Here is a 21,641-nt window from a genome sequence, read left to right as displayed (position 1 = left end):
TTACAGAGGCAAACAAGATGGATGGATGCAGACCAAGCCAGCCTATCTCCACGGCTAGCGGCCCTGCTGTGGGATACTTCGGAGAGGTCGGTGAAAGGAGCGCCAGCACGTCACATTTAACAGACAACAAGGAGGGAGGACAGGCGTGTTGGAAAGTAGGACAAGAACAGGCTGGCCTACTGTAAAAGCCCATGGGATGTTCATAGACAAAGAAAGACCACTCAAGCTGACAGCAGAGTGCTGCATTTACTGAGCCTCAACAATAGCCTGTTAAGACAGCTAGACAGCAAGAAGTAACGTGTGTGATTACAAGCTTTTATTAAAGTTGCTTGTTTACGTGCTATTTATATTAGCTTGCAGCAATGGATTAGTCACCACCACATATTACAGGTTTGAGGTAAAATTAAGTATTATTTACTTTTTCTCCTTTTCACAAAAGCAATGTTTGAAAGTGGCCTGCCAGTCACACGTTGTTAATGGCTACAGAGGCCTCAGAGACCACTGGGCAACACGCAAGGTCAGTCTTAAAATACCTAAAATCGAACGCTGCACATATTCATGGCCATTACAGAAACCTGACGTGTAACACGCTGACATGCAATTAGTTTAACAGCCTCAAGGTTATTACAACTCGAAATCCCCTGAGACAAGTGGTGTCAGAAGTGGGTTTTTATGCTCATTTGACCCGGAAAGGACGGCATAGTTGCAAAGTACTCACTTCATTGGGTTTAAACGGTCACTTTTCTTCAACCCTCATAATTTAATAAACAAAGCAATCCAATTATATTTATCTTCACATTTTCACAGAGATAATGCCAAAAGAATAAGCAGCTTCAGTAAAACACTTTAAGTGAAGAAATAGGGACAGAAGAGCATGGAGAGGAATCTAGGCTAAGTACAGAATGGTCTCAATATGCTTTTCTTCAGAATAATACTCCCTAAATGGTCCATGCGTGCCCTGCTGTCTGCTGTGTTTTTTTCCTCCCAATAAAGATTTGCGTGAAACGGACATCTGGATAGTCTTCAAGCACTGGCACAAACATCTGCTACAGCACAGCAGCAACAAGATTGTGTGTGTACAACTGTGCAGGTGTTCCTCCAAGAATACACACGCAGATCACTTCATGCTGGAAATTGACATAATCACTCTATTTGTGTTGGCTGTTTTGCTGGAAGGGACGAACAGATGATCAGTAGTTGCCATTACCGAGGACAACTGGATTCATCGGTTGCCATCTGTACAGAAGCTAAATGTTGAATTAATCTGAAAAATAAATTCTAATACTGGGAAATGTTGATGTTTTAAGGTTTATCGATATCGATACCGGAAATGGAGATGAGTTGGTTGGAACAGCAAAATTATTGGAAATAAAGTAATCTAGGTATCAAATTAATAAAATGTGTATTTTTGTGGAATTGCTGAGTGGATTTCTCTAATGCAGTAATTGTGCAGCTTTGATTGCACTTTGCTGTTCAGTAATCACTACAGGTGGAGTCTCACGGTATTAAAACAGAAGTGTGCAGCATACAAATGCCCATATGTCCCTGTGCTTTGAGTCTTATAACTGATGTAACTCAGAACGCTTTCAATTGATTCGCTTTGCCTCTGGTATATGTGAAGCATTAAATGTCACATGTGGCTGTACAACTCCTTCTTGTTTCATCACTATTATGTCAGAGACCAGCTATCCATGTAAGATGTTATATGAAGATAAATTCATTCTGAAAGGGGTTTCGTGAAATGGACTATTGATAGCTCCTTGATAGTGACACACTAATGCTTGTTTCACGTAGTGTGTTAAATAATGATTAACCATACTGTATGTTTGATGATGTTTAAAGTTTAATACGTCACTGAACCTCGGAGTGGCTTTTGCCTGCTGTTCTGGTGTTTACAACAAAAGTGGGGAACACACTCAGTTTCCTTTGCAGCTCAGTATAAGAAGTCCCAAGTTTCACTTGAAGATTGCCTGTTAAAACATTTATAATACCATATTGATTCACATACTCTAATATTATATAATCTTATTGCTACTTACTGCAGGTCTTTAATACGGGAATGAGAATGTCAGAATATCAAATGAACAAGTGCGAACTTTTATAAGCATTTTTCTGCATATTTTAGATTCAAAAATCTGAAATCAATAAAGGTGGTATGCTGGTGCTTGGTTCACATTCGAGTTTACTGTAGCAGCTATAATTTCTGCAAACCACCAGACGTCACTGTGAATTTCTTTTTCAGTGCTGTAAAGCTCCTGATCTTTTTTCAGGGCACACAGTAAGAGAGTCCCAAATCTTCACAAGGCTTTTTAAATCTATCATTATAGGATTCACTATCCACAGAATGCACAATGAGGTTATTATAATGAAGACAAGAATCTGCCTTTGAAATGCTGCCTGCTACCTCTTTTGGGTTTATGAGGAATCAAGGGCTCTATGTCTTTTGATCACAGTTAAAACAATGTTCTCTGCTTCTGTCCCTAATGTGGGAATGGTTCAACGGCAAGGTAAAAAGTGCCAAAACACACCAGCCTGTGTGGATAACAAATCCACAGATGACATGTACTACTCATCAATCAAGAATTATGGCACTTAACTGCACAGTGCATTTTCAGCTAATCACATCTGGGCCAATATGAAGATTATGACATCAAACTGTAATATTGGAATCAGGTCAACCAGTACTGTATGATACCTTTGTTCTGTGGAGTTTCAGGAAATGAGAGCTGGTCGGGATTGATCGTCTTAGCTGAGAATGTGGAGCACTATGATTCATTTCTCTGTTTTACCAGGCATTGTTCTCTAAATCCTTGTGAGGATAAACCACAATTACACACAAAAAAGTCACGGATTTTTGTTTCAGGTGATTTACATATAAGAGGTTTTGTTCCACTTGACAACTATGTGTGTAATTGATCGACAGCAAAATATAGTCGGGTGTCCTGATAGGGTCCTAATATTGGGTATCTGCAGACACCGAGTCTGACACATACAGTATATCTAAATAGTAACAGAGGATATGGCATGTTAATTTAATATGCATCTGGCACACTGAAATAACAGACGTAACCTATTTGATCCAAATACTGGAAATCCTTGTTCAAAACTTATCACCTGATCATCTTAAATTATTGATATGTTATGAATAAAAGTTTAACTGGGGAATGTTACTCCTGGTATTGACGTGATGCGATCAGTTAGAATGTTAAGTTTATTTTTGTACTGTCATCAAGGTACTCATGAAATTGATGTTAATTAGCAACAGCTGATATGATCTGCTGCTGGCCATGTTTGTCATTTTGACCAGTGAAAGCAGACAATGCGGGCTGAAACAAAGAAACTACTTTGTATATTGTTTTTAGCTAATAAGAACGATAGGAGAGATAACAGATTTATTAGCATTGGAGTTTAGCAAATTATTTGGTGCTGCCAATTCATTTTTCACATTCACACACTCACATATGCAGCGACATGCTGAAATTGTAAAGCATGGCTGCCGTACAGGAGAGCAGCTCTGCAGCAGGCTGAAGTGAACAAAACAGTAAAGAAAGGATCGGATTTATTTTAGCTGATACAAATCCATTAAAATATGCCTGGATTAGCTATGGAACTGATCCTGAGGATTGGCTTGACATCTCTAAAATGTACTGTAGAGGTATATTACAATTTAAAGTAATATACCTATATTCCCACATCACCTTGACTTGTATATTTTATTTGGGAATTGGGCTGTTCTCATACAGAAAATGTATTGATCGATTGATTTTTCCAAAACGGCAACATCCTCCTGAACGTTTTGTTCCTGTCAGCTCTACCACAATACATTTTGACTGCAACTGAAAACTGAAAGATTTTTTTCCATGATTTGGAAGGTCTTTTTTGTCAAAGGCTTTGTTGTTTCTCACTACTTGCAGAGTTAAACAACTGCTGAGCTTTATCTAGTTTAGTTTGAAAGACTAATATCTGTACGGTTGTGATTCGTCCAGGCAAAGGCTTGTGGCACTGCTCACTTAGCACAGATAACCTCCAATGTCAAGCATATTATCATTTCACATAATCAGCCAAGCAAATGTTGATTTCTTCTGGAGACTGTTTTATCATTGTTTCTCTTGAAAAAGTCTTAGCTGAATCATAAAGTGCCCCAGATTTCCACATCTATGTCATGGTCCCAGGGGAACCCTCAAAACAGCAATGACGCGCTGCAGTGACACTAGCCGCATTAGTATTCCTAGTCATCACTTCCAACACACTCCATCCTGATGCACACACTGGTGCGGAGGGGAGATCCAAACAAAAACATCGACAACAAGATACAAGCTGATGCTGTTTGATCATTAGGGTACACTGGAGGTCTATATTCTGCTCCCTTCTGTTGAAGGAAACAAAACTGCACTGCAGAGGGAGGTGCTCTTGTGCCCTTCAGAGTCGCTTTAAAAAATGTGGCCAATTTCTCCCCCACAAGACAGAAGTGTGAGGTAGAGGACAAAGTATAAGTCAGATTCTCACAGTATAGACAGTTCACCCACTGAGTGAGGACTAAAGGAACAAAATAACTGGGCCACAACGGTGAATTGTAAAGGGAAAAACTTCTTCCTCCCAAAAGAGCCCATAGGACATATTTGTTGAACTACAAAGAATTACACTTAAAAATCAACTCGAGAGTGCAACACTTCACTGAGAAGTGGAATTAAACACTCTTTTGTGAGCAGTTTACAGCCACTGCAAAATGTAAGAGTGCATCCTAATAGCAGCTCTCAAGGTTAGACTGGAGTAACCAATGGAATACAAAGACTGTAACCATCGATCACAATACAACATTGTCCTCAATGAAGGCTGCAAACTCTCAAGTCTCATTTGTGTCTATGTTGTACAGTATGTATGGGCAATATAGATATATAGTATATTGTGATATAGGAAAACCTCTTATATTCAATTAAGAAAGTATTTATAGATAAGACAACTAGCTTGCAATGTGTTTTTGTAAAATGGGTATTGTCATAAAGCAGCACCTCTCAACAAAGGATCCCTTACAACATGCAATGTCTCCTACTTAAATGTGTGAACTTCAAATTTCTTATAATTTAATAATGATTACAGCTGTGTTACTGTTTGTAACACATTAATAAATTTATGATTTATTAATTATTTATTTATGATTTATTAACTATTCTTGATCTATTCTGAAGTCACTGGCTTAAGCGTGTGATTTTTCAGATTTTTCCAGCACTCCAGTAACAGCAACTAGTCGAAAGTGTGTACACACTGACACACATAACAGAAACCACACATAAAGTAGAACAACTCAAGCTGAGACCTCATTCTGTTCGGCTAAGGCTCTATCTTTGTACCAACAAGACAATGCTGTACATTTTGTGCTAAATTGTAAATGGGGACAAATGAGAAAATCAGACAGATGAGCCAACTAATCAACACAATGATGGTGTCATATTGCTACACTTATAAGACTGCGCATTCAAATTAAACTGAGAAAGATATAATGAGGTAGTTTAATGTTTTTCGCATAGAGAGAAAGGTTGTCACAAGAATGCAAAACAAGGACTGTCTGGCAAATGAGGTAAAAACAAAAGATTCAACAAATAAGGTATATAACATCAAAGTGACTGAGGTTTTATTATCTTGATATCATTTTTTAACTCTCCATCATACATTGGCCTGCAAATCTACACACATATGCTGCAGCAGATATTGAATTTATGAAGCCATGACCTCAAACTAAATTGGTCAAAGTACAGGATCAAAACAATGGATTAGCATTTTCTACTCAACACTTAAAGGAAACATTGAGGCAACTTGAGTCAGTTTCCTTATTCATATATGTTTCCTTCTCTGGGACAAAAGTGGATTCCTGTTCCAGTGATTTAAATAAATAGAACTGCTCCTGCTTGAGGCTCTCCTTTAATTTTCCACTTCATATCCTGAGTCCGACCGTGTAAATATGACAAACAACCAAGCCAACCTGTCACAGAGAAATCCAGTGTCACCTGCAGAGAGGAAGGATCAGGACAACTGGTGCTTTCACTTGCATGCTGTCATTTACAGGTGGGGACACTTGCTTAATGACGAGAGCAGCCATTTAGAGAGTCAGCTGATCTGGAGGATGTGAACAGGTGATTCACTGACAGTCAGATGTGTTAACGGCTGTGTTCTCCAGCTGGAGTTGTGGTTGATTTAGCTGATTCAAGGAGAAATCAAGATGGGGATGAGTTGGCGTATATATCTGAACTCGGTGGCTGATTAATAACATTCTATGTGCACCACCTGGGAGTTTGGCTGAGCTGGAAGATTCACAGTTGAGGAATACGCAATTAGCATGGACGGAAGAGGCATTTAGATCGGTAGGAGAATACACAACATGAACACTGCTCTACTTTTACGTGACTTTAGCAGGAAAAAACTTGGATGTAGGCCATTTTCAGCTGAACCATCCTAAAGAGAGCACTGTGCCAGCCCACTATAGCCTTTGCTGTGGTCCAGGCTTTGTGTCAGAATGAAGCATCTTGAAGTGTACTCCTCCACTAAACACGCAGCACTTCAGACTCTCTTGCTTGACAGGATTGCTTTCTTCCCGCCGCCTACCGAGATTTAACACATCACATTTAAAATGCTAAGTAGAATTGAATTTGTCAGCCATAACTACAGAAACTCTATTAGTCCTCTTTAATGTAAATCACAGAGGCGTTGGGAGATTCCTTTGAAGAGTGGGAACATGACTGTGTCACTGCCAGAGGCTTTAGAGGTACTCAGGCATTGGCGAATCCATGGAAATACAGCTTAGTCATCTCTGACTCGAAGCTGTGTGTTTGCTGGTGTGTGTGAGATCACCGAATTTCTCTGCCATTCGCCTTTTCTCTCCTCACCATTTGCATTATCTCTCTCCCTCAGTGCGACTGTATGTCACCTTAACCTAACGAGATATCTTTCCTCCACCTTTTTCATCTCCTCCGTTCTCGTGGTCGTGCTGAAAAAAGGCTCTCTCCACTCTCTATGTTGTTCTCTGGTTCTTTCAATCTTTCCCTCCTCCTCCCTCTTCGCTGTCTTTCTCCCTGTGTGGCTGCTGAAAGCTCTTTAAAGATGCCCGGGGGCTTAACCACTTTGACGTTATTACATGAGTCTGTCTCACTCAAACCAATCCCAAGCCAATTGAGAAGCTTACGTCTTTGCCACAGCGGCTTTACTATGAAGAGGGAAGCTCCTAGTCCACTGACATGACCAAACACTGCTTCAACACACCTGGCTCAGTCATGCATTTCTGCTGTATTTCTTACTGTAGAGCAGAGAGACATTAAAATGAAGCAGATATATAATTTACATGTCTTGGGTACATTTATTTTCACTACATTTCTGCTGAAGAGCATCTATAGCTGAAGGGCGATCTTATGTAATTCTAGAGTTAAATATTCTAATTGTGCTGTACATTATATATGCTATTGTGAGCTTATGCAAAAGTTAAATGTTTTGCAGTTAAACAGCATGCTACAGTGTAGCATAGTTTGCAAAATTAAAATATCCGCAGCCAACATATTTCATGTTGCTCAGGAGGAGCACCTCTATCATTACAGCGGCCTTTGTGTGCCTTCTTTTGTATAGTAGCGACTGCATTCGCATTGCTTATTACTGCACCGTTTGAATACATTAATTCAAATTTTTTTGATCAGCCATGATGCATTGCTACAACAGCCCTTTGGTGTTAACAATCTGAGTTATTTTAAAATTCTTTTTAATTAACCTTGAAAAGTGTTTGTCACATCTGCCTCAGCAACCTACCTTGGCATTCCCTCTACATCACATTCTGTGTCTTCCTAACCTGTTGTCACTTCCTCAGTGGCTCTCTCCCTCTCTCTCCATGTGTGTCTGTGATTGTCTGAGTGAGAAGACGGTGTGCCGGAGTCAGAGCAGAGCCACACCAGCTGCACCTCATCTCAATAATCAAGACCTTTACTCAGCCCTGCCACTTCCGCTCTGCAAGATTGTAGAGTCTGCTATCATTTTGTTCTTGTTATCTGTTCTCCAGTATTCATCCTGTTCTCTGTTTCCCTTATAGTTCCGCCTTTTCTAACTCCGGTCCCTGTTTCCCGACCCTTGTCTGGTCAGCCCTGCTGCTCTGCCCTGGAACCTTGCATTACTCAGTCCCCTTGGATCCCACTCTGGACCTCAGCCCCTAACTGCCCCTGCCCCAGTTTCAGTTCCTGGCTCTCAGCTACCAGCTCCAGCTTTCCCTAGCCTGCAGCCCATCTTCCCCATGCTCTGCAATAAATATATTTTTTCCTTATTCCTGTCTCTTCATCTGTGTCTGCACCTGGGTTCATCTGTTCTGCAGCCCCATGTAACAGTTTTTCAACTTGAGTCACTTCAATCATACATGCCCCTGCCCGCAGACAAACATTGTATGAATTTAAAGGCAACAGGAGACAGTCAATCATCATGATTCACATATTCTGTACTTCTGCCTGTATGGGTTATTTCAAGGTCAACAGTTTTAACAACGTGCAGTACTCTTGACTGATGGCTACATACAAACCGGTGACAAATCAAAGGAAAAAACACAATGAATACAGACACAAGGGACACAAGGGGTCACTGAATGGTTTGATGATTGTAAAAATGATGTGAATCATACTGTATGTTGGCCCTCACAGATGTCAATCTGACTGAGAAACCATGGGAGATTTTTAGAGCTGCAACGTTTAGTCGATTAATCGATTGGTCAATTGAATTGTTTTTTTAGGGACAAATGCCAAACATTAGCTGGTTTCAGCTTCTCAAATGTGAGGATTTGAAGTTCATCTGTGCCATACATGATACTAAACTGAATTTCTTTGGGTTTTTGACTGTTGATCGGACAAAATAAGACATTTGAGGAATTTACCTTGACTTCTAAGAAATTATAACGGGCATTTTTCACTATTTTCTGACATTTTATGTACAAAATGAATGATTAATCAGTTAATCAAAGAAATAATTGGCAGATTAATCAATGATGAAAATAATTAGCTGCAGCCCTAGAGATTTTAGATCGACAGCACTCTCCACCACCATCATCAAAACATCAAATGAAGGCATGTATTATGTAAGAATGATGATTCCTTCAGTTGCCACTTGCAGTGGTGCAACACTTTACTGAGACCCTTCATGTTGCCTTTTCCTCCTTTAATTCTTCATCCATCCAAGTTGCTACAGTGGGAGCTGATGTATAGTTGCATTGGTCAGAACAGTAGACATTATCAGGTGGACTGACTTATCCTTAGTCAAACCTTATAAAAATGTAATTTCTTTACAACTGAACACCAAAAATCCATGCAGTAATACTGTATCATCAACTTGTATTGCATGTCAGCTCATCGCTGCTCTGCTGCACCAGTCCCAAATGCACATTGCCCTATTCATTATTTCAGTGCCTCTATCCCTTTTATGGATTTTGATATTAAGTGAATCAACTCAACTATCACTCAAAAAGTACACAGCAGCCCTCATTCACGACAGAAATTTTGGGACCATAAACTTTGGGGGAAAAAAACCCTTTCATTTTCCTGGAAGTGTCCATATTTATCAAAGTACGCTGGGTTCAGTTTACCTGTCAGCTTTTGATTTTGCCTTTTGTTCAGCGGCCTTATGCACTGGAATGAAATGCTTTTTGGAGGCGAAGGCAGACGCACAGCAGGAAATGAATGGCAGCAGTGGAGAGGGATAAAAGAAGGGCTGATAAATCATCACGAACTGTGTTGCATAAACATAGATGATGATGACATACCAAGAAAGAGATGTCTAAAGTGGTGGGAGGTGTTTTTGTATATGCTAACAGCAAAGTACAGCACATCAAGAACAATTAGATAACCTCAACAATCTATTCTATAGTCTTTTTCTTCCTTTCATTCTTTTTTTTTTTATCTTTGAGGAAGAATTAGAAAAGCATTCTTTAAAGGTCCTGCTCAACCTTGACGTTGTTGACGAAGTTTTTTAAAAGCCCAGCCTGACTCATGTTTCCCCGACTGCTGGTCCTCCTCTCACATTTAATACGACTGTGTGGCTGTGACACAGAATGTGATAGCACCACTTCCTGTGCCAAGTACACAGTGTGTCTCTGGGGGGGAAATGACTGTAGGATGCAGGAAACTGTTTCATCCTGGCACCCAAGCTGATAATAATAATAATAATAATAATAATAATAATAATAATAATAATAATAATACACAGTACAATAACACACAACATAAAGAAAATAGTAATAAGAGTTAAGATGAAAAGATAGTTTTTTAGGCTTTTTTTTTTAAAAGAGTCTAGGGTCTGTGCTGCCCTCAGATGGTTAGGAAGGCTGTTCCACAAGCTCAATTCCCCACGGTGCAGAGCTTAGTACTGGGGGCCCAGAGGAGCAAGCTGCTGGTAGGGAAGCGCATGTCAGTTGTGAATTTGTATGTTAGTAGGACTTTGCAGTCAATTCTGAAGGGAGCCAGTGAAATGAAAACAAAATTGGTGTTATATGTTTGTGTTTTCGCACTCTCATCAGGATCCTGGCAGTGATGTTCTGAATATACTGGAGCTTCTGGATGCTCCTGCCAGAGATCCCTGTGAAGAGTGCGTTGTAGTAGTCCAGTCTTGAGGAGATAAAGGCATGACAGGGTTAAAGAGGGGAGGAGATTAGAGATGTTTTTGAGATGGAAGAAAGAGGTTTTGCATAGATGTCTTGTATGGCCATCAAAAGTCAGCTGACAGTCAAACCTAACACCTAGATTAGTGACTGAGGAGGAAGTAGGGATGTCCTGGCTGTCAAAGGTGAGATGAGGTATGAGGGATGACTGAATGTGGTGTGGAGTGCCAATAAAGAGAACTTCAATTTTGCTGCTGCTTAACTGGAGGAAATTTGTGCTCATCCAGGCCTTTATCTCCTTAAGACAGGTGCTGAGGCGTGACATGGCTGCAGAAGGCTTTGGGGCAGTTTGATGTACAGCTGGGTATCATCAACATAGCAATGAAAAGACATCCCATGTCTGCTGTTGATACGTCCAAGGGGGAGGATGTAGAGAGTAAACAGAATGGGGCCGAGAACCCATCCTTGTGGGACACCACAGGTGATAGGGAGTGATTGAGACCTGCATCCTCCCAGTGAGACATACTGAAACTGAAACCACTTAAGTGCAGAGTCTGACAGTCCAATGGTGGTGTGGAGGTGCTCTACGAGGATAGTGTGATCCACAGGTCAAGGAGAATCATGAGAGTAAGGGACTCTGCATCAGCTGCCATCAGCAGGTTATCCTCAGAATTGTGCACTGAAAACCTGACTGAAATTTTTCAAACAGGTGGTCCTCAAGCTCAGAAGGAACCACCATTTCCAACACCTTGGACAGGAAAGGGAGGTCTGAAGCTCCAGGGTGGGCTTCTTGTGGAGGGGGTGGATGACTGCGACCTTGAGGGCAGATGGAAGACTACCGGTTTGAAGGGACAGGTTGACAGTTTGGGTGATCAGGGGGCTGAGAATGGGGATGTATGATTTGAGCAGAGCTGTGGGAATGGAGTCCAGGGCACAAGTACAAGGTGTCATCTTCTCCCTGAGGATTTCCTCAATGTGGTTCTGCCTGATGCTAGTAAAATGGAAAAGAGATGGCGAGCTCCCAGACAGAGCGTCGATGACAGGATGTTGTTGACTTTGGCTCTGAAAAAGTCAATGAAGCTCTTACATCGCTCTTCTGTAGCCGTAACTGGGGAAGATGATTGTGGCTTCAGGAGATTATTTATGGTGGAAAAAAGATGCTTAGGGTTGCCAGGATTGTTGTTAATTAGGTTGGAGTAGAACTGTGACCGAACATCTTTAAGGGAAAGTCTTTTGATGTTCACAGAAGGCCAGTTTATGGACAGCGAGTCCAGAGTGTCTGAAGCATCAATCCAGGACACGTCTAGCTGTTTTAATTTTCCGCAGGTCATGATTGAACCGGGGAGCAACGCATAAATAATTGACCTCACGCATCTTAACAGGGTCATGAAGATCAAAGACACTGCTCAGAGATGTATTGCAGAATGCTACTAGTTCATCCACTGATGCAGAAGTTGGGCAAGTGATGTGCTGGAGATCCATAGTCATGATAGCTGGGTCAATGCTTTTCCAGTTCCAGTCCGAAAAAGCATTTAACGCTTAGGTTTAGTAAGGGGTGACAGGAATGTCAAATCCATTGAGACCACCTGGTGGTCTGACACAACCAGATCATAGACCTTTAGATTATTGATCGGGGTGGTGTCAGTGATGACCAGGTTAAGTGCATGCCCCCCTGGTGTGTGAGGTCCATGTTCATCGTTAATAGGTGTCGCTGAATGAAATCCAAAGATTAACAGTAGTTCAAAACAATGTCTCACTGAGCTCTCATCCCTAAATAACTTTGACAGTTGACTCAAAATAGCATTGAGTGTGTTTGCAGGTGTCAGCTCTTCTCTTTGTTAACATGGTTATATTTGGACTTCACTGTAGTTGAGGATCATTGGATACAAAAAGTAGTTTTACAAATTTATGCCAAATGCAACCATTTTTAAAGCTGTCATTCACATCTTATTTTGTTATTTCTCATCAGTATTCAAATTAATGCAAACATGTGGTGCTCAATCTAAACAGACACATAACCACACCTTCTCTGCACCAAAAGACTATTCAATAATTAAAATGTATTGTGTTTTCTTTCTTGGAATTGAGGTTTGAGGAGAGTTACAAGGACTGCTTTGTCAACAAGCTTCATACTTGTATGCTAATTTAGAGTCTTATGATCTGGGAGAGCCAAAATCAGGTCAAGCTGTGAAGACTGAGTCTCATTTGTCAACATAGGCCTTCCAAACTTCATCCTTTATATTTATTAAAGCCTCCCACTAAAGCCACCTACAAAGAATAATAATATTTTAAAAAATAATACAAGTCTTTCACAAAGCAATCGATAGTTTGCTAAGCCATGCGCCCTTAGTTACTGTTGCTAAGCAGGACTTACACTTTTGCTCTTGTATTTTTTGTTTCAGAGAGGGTAAATAGCCCACCACTCTCCAAACTCTTTATGTACAGAGACTTGACAGGTGTACAGTGCCTAGTTATGGTTGCTAAGCTACGATTGGACAGTCGATCTTTGGAAGATGGTTTTAGCAAACAGTCAATTGTGCTTAATCAAAAAGTATTCAATTAATTAAAGGAGACAGTGCTGGCCTGAAATATTGATCTAAACATCTTTATCTCCTCTTTGATTTTACTCCTGTTCATTAGCATTTTAATTTAGATATCGGGTTGCAAAGACTGCTGTGATAGTGATGCGTATTCATATACCAAAACCTAGAAACCCAAATACAGAGAACACATTCACTGGCATTTCATGATGAAATATAGCCTTTAAGATGGGTGTGTAATATACTTTAAGCCACCATGGTTCAAATGGCAACATTCACTTGGAGGCCAAGTATCCACAATGTTGAGAGGAAGAGAAAGAGCATTGATTTGTGAGAGGCTGAGCAAGACAGAGTGAATGTGTGTGCAAGTATGCGTGTGTTTGTGTGGATGCTATTTTTTGCTGTTCTTGTCCTCAGGGTTGGACACCTGCCTGAGGCCTATATGGTGCATTCAACAGCAGAAGATATGTGTGTCACAAGCTATTACTGCTGTTTGCTAACCCACTGTACAGTAGATGCTTTTACTTCAAAAGTGGGGCTTCGTGATACGTGCAGGATCTGTTTCCTAAGATTTAGCTGTTTGTATTTGTGTTGTTATTTACTTTCCTGTGTGTGAGAGGAAGAGAAACAGATGTGGGCGTCTTCACAGAAGTGCGCGACAGCCCCCTCCCGCCGCACGCCCCGGGCTCCAGTCCTGTTTTTTCGCTAGGCCAGATGGGATGCTCATCTTACACACAATCCAGACTCACACACAGAAGCAGACGCGCACACACGCACACACATCCAAACACCAGATGTGCTCCTCCACTCCCTTGCAACAGGCCACTGGAGGTCATGGTCAACTGTGGCTCAGAGAGAAAAAAAGCAGAAAACAAACAAACAAAAAAATGGCACACTCATTCACACACAACATAACCTCTACCATCACCCCATCATTCACCATGTCATTACCATTTCTATCAATCCAACCATCTATCCCAGATTTGCAGACAGCAGGTGGTTTAAAATCCTAAGCCAGACAACGTCACGCGTCACAGTTCCGGAAAAGGCTCAAGCACGCCATGGTATTGGGTCCACAACAACTACTGTAGTTTACAGAGGGCACATGATGGCACATGATGCTACAACAGAGGTTAATCCCAGATCGAGGGAAGAGTTACACAAGGCTGGACAACAGAAGAAGAATGCGGGAGAGAGACAAAAAGAGAGAGGTGATGAAACAAGCTGAGATTGATGAGTAGACTCTACAGGCTAGAGGTGGAAAGAGAACCAAGTGAGAGATTGAGAGTATAAAACTGGGATGTGACCCAATGACCTTAAGTTTTGTTCTACTGGCAGCATGATCAGATGTTTGTGTGTCTGTGTGACAGAAAGAGAAAGAGAGCAGCTCTTAGTCGGATGATCTGGACCGGAGTGTTTTAATAAAGCTTTGCACATAGCTTGACATGTTGACATCCTGTAGTGATGTGTTGATGATGCCAAAGCTCCAGTTGTGGCCAGTTGACGTGGCCTTAATCTCATCGCCCCCCCCCCCCCCCCGAGGGTCTATTTACCATCAACACGTTACCCTTATTGCAAACCACAGCCTCAGAGCAGAAACAGAACCTCGAGCAAATGTGGTTGTTGATTATATTTGCAGAAGAGATCCACCTCTGTGTATTCAGCGGTAATGTTTTTCAATCTGGTGCAAAGTAAAGCATTAGCACGCAGTTTGATTAGTTAGTGGTACGAGGGCGTCCTCCTTCGTTAAAAGAAGCTTTGCAGAAGTGACATGTTGATAATGCTAAAGTTAGCATTGCAAGGCAGCTGTGGGGGCTTAATCTAAATCCTTTCTTCCTTCTGGAAGATTAATTGTGCATGGCATCTTAAAAAGATTGCTTTGTTCAGTTAGTCATATTCTCAGACCAGGAGCTTCTTCCGTGTTCTTATTTGGAGGAATAATGAGAGGAAAATATTGTTATAGGCATTGTCTGATGCAGGTGGGATAGCATAAGACATAGTGAAGATATTAACATGTAATATTAGTTGTATTAAAACTCTTGCAGTTGTAATGGGTTTATAAGCTGCTTCTGGCTCAATGTCTGACCAAATTTACAGAATAAAATATAATTTTTTATAGCAGTCTGAAATATTCTGTTGTTTCTGGTTTCCTCTTGTTTGCATTTAATGGTAACATACTTCACAAACAGATGGCTCTTTAATTAAGAAATCTTTCAAGTAATAAAAATAAACGGACATAGAAATGGATGGTGTTTTGTGTAAACCCATACTTTCTACTACTGAAAGTATGACCGGTCTTGCATTTAACTGCCTCCTGTTCAATGTGATCCCTGTTTAAGTAATGCTGGTGTTAGCAAGCAACATGCAGCAGCAGTAGGATGAAGAGGAAAAAAGGCCCATCAGGCACCTCACTGAAGATATGATTTATTTATACACCAAGTGATTTTCATATTCATGAGAAGTAAAAGTTCATCGGAGGCTAAAAATAGACACATAAAAACAATATAAGTCACTACTAACAACCACAGATTTCTTCCTCCTTTTCTTTCCCCCCCCTTTTCCATCATTATTATTATTATCAGACATTACGGTTAATATGTTAACATTTACAATAGATCAAATGACCACAGTATGTGTAATGTGAGAGGGGTCACTCTGTAGGTGCTCTCAACTATATGGAGTGTTTTAGCGTCTTTCAGCTCATTGTTTTGGTTTACAGCCTTATAGGGTTTTAGTTCACTCTCATCAACCATCAAAGAATCAATGCTAATGTCATTCTGCGTCTGCTGGATGTGTAATTAGGCAGATGTTTTCAAACACATTCGACATAATGATTTTTTTTTACAGTGATAATATGTTAACGTTGTGTTTACACAGCTGAGTCATGGAAGAATGATGACACAAAAATTGACAAAATACAAAAACCTTGTGAATAAAATGTGTCATAATGTGACAAAATGGAAATGCTAGTGGCATAATCATCATGCTTCAAATCTCCTGCCCATCATGTACCAGAGAAGTATCAAACATGGCATGTCAAAAATCATGTCCAGCTGTTTAGACCTCACGAACACAATCCTGTTGACAGCAGCAGGCTGAGGCAGGTACTGTAGTTTCAGGGGGTGAGAGGATTTGACACATTAACACACTAATGCCAGGGAGCTACGCAGAATGACCACATGTTGTTGTTGGTCACCACGCAGCTTCACCGGGGCACTGGGCGTTTAATTATTTGCACATTTAGACTACAGCTGTTTAGGGAGGGTGAATACAAACTGGCAACCTTTCAGTTTTGAGCCTTCCTCCTTAACCTTCTTTATAACCTTCAGGCTACAGCCTTTGCATCTGACTTTTAACTGCTATATCTTGATCTCACTTTCTCCTGGGAGTGCTAATAAGCACCACACCTGCTAACATCTGGAGCCTGCCACTTCACAGTGCTAATCACTGCTAAGGCCCTATATTTTATTCTTTGGGACAAAAGCATTAATATACTGCACTATATTCTCCACCTCTCAATTACCAACACAGAACAAAGCCCATTACCTGCACAGTCCCTGTCTTCTCATTAAAAAGAAGAAAAGCCTGTAAAAACCTGCCTCCCTGAAGGTGAACAGCCTGCTGTTACAGTTTTTCAGGGAACGGCTCTCCTGCAGAGCTGTAAAGCTCTGTCATTGTAAAGATGACACTGAGGTTTCAGTAATATGGCATAAAGCATAAAAGAACATGAAATGATATGCATAGATCCACATCTGTTGTTGAATTTCATATTTTCAATTAATTTCATCCTTCTCATGTCCTTGACTACAGTAATGTTGCAATTTTAAGCAAAGATGCAGCACAGTCCAATGTATCTCTGTATGTCATGCATGGCAACTGGAACGCAAGGAAATTAGCATATTGATGCACTGGAAATACCAAGGAAAAGTCTTCATAGCCTTGAGGCCACAGTAGTCTTTCTCATCATTATTGTCTTCTACCAACCTAATAATAATGCTCAAGTTTATGAACTTGTGGACTATATAGCACATGCTTGCAGAGAAAAATAATTTCACACGTGTCCTCATAGAATATCCCTCATTAACTAAAAACTGGGCCATTGGAATACAATGATGAGAACAAAGTGATGTGAAGTAAGACATTTTAACAACTCAAGGGGATAGTTCAGTGTCCCTAAGCAGTGAAAAATACATTACAATATGAATAAAAATTATAATAAAACGATATAAAAAATAATTCATGAACTCTGTTTGAGCTAAATTTGAAATGGGGCAATTCTCCATAAATAAAAAAAAAAACATGTGTCATCCAACCATTGTTAAGGCACCATGATTTTTCCATTTTAGTGCAAGTTGACAGATATTATGGTGCTTGCCACATATAATGGGCTAAGTCTTTCAAAGGTGACATTTCTCTATCATACTCTATCTGATTTGGTAAAAAGGGTACATGTACTTACTTCTATGCTGAGCTCAGAATGTGGCGGTGGATACAATAATGATCTGTTCTGAGCTCTGAGCACACTAAACATACACTGTACATTTCTTAGAATTTGAAAACCCTGAAAACAAGAATCAAGTATCCGCCACTACATGTCAGTATAAGATCAGTAAACATGAACCCAGAGACAGTTTTGACCCAGCTTTTAGTTTGTTGTTTTGTTTTTACATTTAGTGCACCACCCATATAACCTATTTTTGGCAAATGCTCCTTGAGTACTACTGACTGTATCTACCTATCTGGCACCAAAAAAAGCTTGCTGCTAAGTTAGATGGCTCTGTGTCTGCAAACTTGTGTAGGAACTCCTCTGCCCTCAAGTGACAAAAAACCATGTAAAAATGCTGAACATATGCATAGATAAGGTATTGTGATATTGTGCTAATTTTCTGCCTCTGGGCCACATCTTTGTTAGATTGTAAACAGGAAACTCTGGCATGTTCTTGTCAGTCCCAAATGATCCGTAAGCACAGTTTACTTTCTGCTGGCTCATGTTACCCGTTTTGCTGCTAAGACATGTGAAACAGAAATACATTCTTATCAAGCGACAAGGAAGTGAACCAATAGCCAAAACAAACTTATCTTAGTAATAGGTCTTCACAAGAGGATACCAAAGAAACTGTGTCTGTGATGTGTCTCAGTTTGGTTTTTCCATATGGTCCAATTACTGCTTTAATTGAGGCCAGCCTTGTTAATTAGCACGTAAGATAAATTGGCTTGCTGGAAAAAGAAAATGCAAGTCGAGGGTGAGAAGAGGTTAAGAGATGTGTGGGAGAAAATTAAAGAACAGAATGTGTCTGGAGGGGTAGAAACTATAATTGGGCAAGTAAACACAAAAAAAGCAGTTAAATGTTAACATCATGCATGAATCATCACATTGCTGTGTTGTGTGTAGTTTACCTGGGTGCCGGGCTTAGCTGAAGGGTGTGTGTTATGTCTTTAATGAGAAGTGCCTGTGCTGGGTTTTAAATTCACATCTTTATGTTCCCACAGGAGAGATTGTGCTGTGAGTGTGATGTAGTAAAAGTTTTGAGAATTTAGGCTTTATTGCAGAGAATAAGAGCAGAGAGGATGATGTGCAACATAAGCAGACAACTTGGTTATACAGCAGTGGTTCCCAACATGGGGTCATGAGATGATGAGCAGAATAGGAAAGAAATGTTACAAACTTTATTTTTTTCTGGATTTCCTTTAGTCCTTGTTTGAACTTGTCATAACTGGTAATGATGAGTCGCAAGAAGACATTGCTTCATCTTGAGGGACCACAAGTCAAACAGAGTATAAGCCTGAACTTGTAAAACTTCACACTTACACATTCATTCACACCAGGCGGTAGTACATTCAACTGTGGAGCAGTTTGTTTCCTCAAATGAGAACAATTTAAATCAACCTCAATTCACATTCAAATAATGCAGCTGCAGTCTTTATTACGACTGACTCCCGGTGTCTCAATCAGTGTGTCTATCATGACACCATATTTTCAGTGTCAAAAATAAAACAGCAAGATGAAGTTCAGTCAGGCAATCATTCTGTCAAACACTCTCGTACTGAGTGATGCTTTCTCAATATTGTGTTACATAAAGCTTTGCAACTGGCAGTGTGTGATAGAAAATGTTGCTGTCAAATACGAGTAACTTGAACCATCACAGCGGTTTTTGTAAAACAGGCCTGGACTGTCTTGTGCTACTAGAACAGTTCTGTCACAGCTTGTACTTGCGTCATGGTGTTAAAGAATACTGCCCTGTTTTTACGTCTTATTGTATCACTGACGCAGCCAATCCAGAGCATCTGACAATGTCAGCACGGTGACGAGTGGGCTTTAATAAGTACAGCGGTTCTCCCCTCACAAGACATGGAGGCTCTTTTTTTTCAGTATAGTTGATTGGATAGTTGATGAAATTTCTTCTAAACATTAATGAGCTATGATTACATTTACATCATGACTTTATTGGTATTTAATGCAAATAATTCAAACATTATATTCATAGGCAACAGATTTACATTTGATTGGGTTTTTGACACCAATTTTAATAAACTGTTAAGGTAAAGTTTCTGTATTTGCCATTTTTGTCCCATTTGCCCCTTCAGTACTTTTGCCTGGAAGTGTCTTTGATACCATTTCTTTCATTCTATTTGACATAAGCTCTTGTAAAAGGCCTAAGGCCTGTTGTTTTTTGGTACAACTCTTCTAGTTTTCTCCTAAATTTATCACAGGAGGATATCACAGTGCAGTGCATTCTGGAGAAAAAGTTTCATGAGAGAAAAATCCATGATGTTGTAGACTCAGTATCAAATGATATCAGTTTAATCAACTATACTGATCACATACTTCTACACTGTCCACATCGCAAACCACATCTGATCTCAAACCAATCAGCTTTTTCAGTGGGATTCCACCTGACAGCATGCTAATCTGACAACAGTTTATCCTGCCAGCTGGGTGGTTTCAATGTATTTGTGACTGAAAGATAAAAGGGGTCAAATTTTATGCATTAATGTCTACATGTCAGTCTAGCTTCACATAAAAGTGATTTGACATTTTTCTCTCATCATGTATCTTTTTTTTTTAAGCTATGTTGTTTTTTTCCCACAGCTCCCCTTGATTGGCCGGGTGAGCTGTCATTGTTGATGAAAGAACAGACAAAAAGCTTGTTCAGCTGCTCATGATCAGCGTTGAACTTATCTCCTCCCAACAATCCCTATCAAAATGAGCAGCTTATATCTGTCTGAGGTTCACTCTATTAATCTTGTCAAATGGATTCAGAGAGCAAAGATACTGCAGACAGACACGCGGCTGAGGACAGAGGACCAGATGGCCTTGCAGATTGGAGGGAAAAATACAGAGCAGTCACTTGATATACGGAGAAGAAACAGGGGGAGTATTTATTGCACTGAGTAAAAGAGGGGAGGGGGGTGAGAAAGGAAGGGTGCAGAAAAGGAAGGGAGAAGTATTTGCAGGATTGAGGCGCCATGAAGAGAGATTCACAGAGGGGAAGCAGTCAGTGAAAATGACAGGATATGGCTCCTGCTGTCACTGGCTCTTAGATGTTAAGTCGTAGTGCTTTCCTCTACAACTTGCTGTCATTACATGCTGCAAAACCTCAGCTCCCTGTTGAATTATGCATGGCGCGGGGGGGGGGGGTAAGTCAGGTATCAAGACAACAGCAGAAACACATGTATGTGAAAAACAGTTTCTTCCAGAGAGCACTGCTGTTACCACTGAATGCAGTTTTCAGCACAGTGCTGAGGTCATCTTTCAGCTAAATGCGTATGAGAAGGTAGTTTAATGGTTGATGTGACATGAGATAATGTCTTAAGCTCCGAGCTTAAGTTTCAATGTCACATAACGTCTTCAGTCTTCCATGACTGCACAGCTCAATATTTCTAAAAATAACAGGTAGAGCAGCCATATTGTGGGAATATTCATAAAAGTCACCAAGTGGGGAAGATAAGACAGAGCTTATAAATAAATTACTTGAGTGGAAAAAAGGACCTTCACACAAGAACTTGACACTGACTAGGCAGTGCTAATATATTGATGACAAAGTCCTATTTTTTTATGACAATATGCAGTAAAATGTTTCATCTATATCCTCTGAACCTGTGGAGTAATTAACCTACTGCTGCATTTCTGAAAATTGATGATATATAAAAGAGTTGCCAAAAAATCTTAGCCTCCATGTAGACATCTAGACATTTAAGGCCTTCTTCAAATTGCCTCTCTGCTGCAGTAACTGTTAAAATATGTTTTCTCTCTTCAAATATTATCTGCAATGAGATCATACAGGAGAAATTAAAGCATCTGTCTCTGTCACATTAATTAGGTTACATCATGTAATACTGATACTGAAGACCTACAGTAATTGGTAGTGAGGATATTAAAATAGAATCCACGTGTTAATAATAGCCACATTTACCCCAACATTCATTTTGTCTGAGAAACATTTTCAACCGAATCAGACGTTTCTAATAAAAGAAAGAAAGAGGGTCAGAGCAGAATT

At 40.2% G+C, this 21,641-nt stretch overlaps 1 protein-coding gene and 1 long non-coding RNA gene across 4 annotated transcripts in view; one reads left to right on the top strand and one right to left on the bottom strand.

Annotated features, from left to right (window-relative positions):
* Positions 1 to 21,641, bottom strand: part of dlgap4b (discs, large (Drosophila) homolog-associated protein 4b) — a 114,038-nt gene that overhangs the window by 51,185 nt on the left and 41,212 nt on the right. The gene's annotated exons all lie outside the window — the stretch shown is intronic.
* LOC137182282 (uncharacterized) lies at positions 5,643 to 8,290 on the top strand. The gene is made up of 2 exons (XR_010928297.1): positions 5,643 to 6,356; positions 8,063 to 8,290. It is a non-coding gene; the product is annotated as an uncharacterized lncRNA (long non-coding RNA).

Source organism: Thunnus thynnus, chromosome 4 (genome assembly GCF_963924715.1).
Source record: "Thunnus thynnus chromosome 4, fThuThy2.1, whole genome shotgun sequence".
NCBI classification, from domain to species: Eukaryota; Metazoa; Chordata; class Actinopteri; order Scombriformes; family Scombridae; genus Thunnus; species Thunnus thynnus.
The sequence above is the reverse complement of the archived record's forward strand: the minus strand, read 5'-3'. Positions and strand labels throughout refer to the sequence as shown.